The sequence below is a fragment of the Octodon degus genome, unplaced genomic scaffold (assembly GCF_000260255.1).
Source record: "Octodon degus isolate 3935 unplaced genomic scaffold, OctDeg1.0 scaffold00020, whole genome shotgun sequence".
NCBI classification, from domain to species: domain Eukaryota; kingdom Metazoa; phylum Chordata; class Mammalia; order Rodentia; family Octodontidae; genus Octodon; species Octodon degus.
The window spans coordinates 13,732-15,646 of NW_004524596.1; positions in this window are offsets into that span (position 1 = coordinate 13,732).

The following is a 1,915-nucleotide window of genomic DNA, read 5'->3' on the forward strand; positions in this document are numbered from 1 at the left end:
GATTTGTTCTAATGGTGTTTGTAAATAGGATATCATGTCTGCATCTTGTACAGCAAATAACCACTAGGAAGAGAGTATGCAATGTATTAATTATTGAAACTGTCCTACCAATGCGATTTGAAACTGTCTCATTGCTATTTGTTTCTCAATAAAATTATGGAATAAATAAATAAATAAATAAGTCGTAGAACACTTAGTGTTCAATATGCTTCAACAGCTAAAAAAAAATGATGGAATCCTTCAATGAGCAATGTAGGAAAGAAATAGAATGCCTGAAGCAGATCCAAAGTGACATACAGGAATTTAAAACCTCAATCACAAGCTGGAAAAACCGTTTGAATGAAAGTGAGAATAGACTTTCAGACCTTAAAGACACCATTGCAGCTAGTGAAAAAGTAAGAAAAGTTCTCTTAAAAAGAACTAGGATGCAGGAAAAAATAATTCAATACCTGCAAGATGATGTAAAGACGAACAACATGAGACTAATAGGCATCAATGAAGAGGAAAGAGTCAATACAAATGATATAAAAAAGAATATAGATGGAAGTAATAGCAGAAAACTCCCCAAATATGAGGAAACAATCTGACATTCAGTAACCAAAGCATATAGAACTCCAAATAACATCAACCCAATTAAAAACACACCCAGATATTTAATAATTAAGATCCCAGAAATTCAGCACAGTAATAGTATACTAAAAGCTGCTAAAGAAAAGAAACAGATCACATTTAAGGGAAAACCCATCAGAATAATGGCAGATTTCTCTTCACAAACCATCAAATCAAGAAGAGCATGGAGCAAAGTACTATAAGTCTTGCAAGAAAACAAATTCCAACCCAGACTGATCTATCCTGCAAAACTCTCTTTCAAGTATAATGGAGAAGTGAAATACTTCCATGACAAAGAACAACTTAAGAATTTCATGATGACAAAGCCAAGCCTACACAGACTACTAAAAGAGGTTCTAGAGAGGGAGCAAAATGACCACAACTCCATGAATGAGAATGGAAAGAACCCACCAAATAGGGCAAACAAACACAAGAGAATAAGAGGCATACAAAAGCAGTCTTTCAGTTATTCTTTTGTATACAGCAACAAAATATTTCCATAAGCATACTCTACAAATGGACCTATGGGTCATGAGTCTATCTGGGTCTACAGGGTGAATATCAAGGAAATAGTAGCTCAGTCCCACAAGTGACACCTGGACACCAGTAAGCATCATGGACACTTTGTTATTTCCTATATGCTACGTCTAGAGGTATTAGAATACTTCAAATTTGTATAACTGGAAAATATTTTACTTTTAGTTTTCAAAAGTATGTTTGCTAAGTATAAAATTAAAAAAGGACATATTTTTTTTTTCTTTCAGACTTTTAATCAGTCTGGTTTCTTACACACTTGGTCTTTTTTTTCTTATGTGGAATAAGATGGTATTTAATTTTGTTCTTCTACAGCTAATATTTTTTATGTATATGCTTTAATGATTTTTCTTTACAATGTTTTGGACAATTTCATTTTTGTGTATCTTGTTATGATTTTATTCAAATTTCTTGTGCAAAAGGTTCATTTTTCTTGGAAATGCAGTGTTATAAGTTCAACCAAATTCAGAAATTTTAAATCTTCAAATATTTATTGTCTACCCCTCTCTATTTTGAGAATTCTAATTATATGAATATAATTTTCTTGATTTTGACAAAGTGAACTATTATAATTGATCTGTAAATTATTTCTTCTTCATTTTTATTTTGGACAATTTTTACTGTTGTATTCATCTAAGTTTGTAAACAATTTATTTACAATGTATAATCTATTATTAATCTCATGCCATGTATTCATTTTATTTTTTTTCTACAGTTTTATTGATAAACAGATAGCAATGAGACAGTTTCAAATCAAATCGGAAGTACAGTT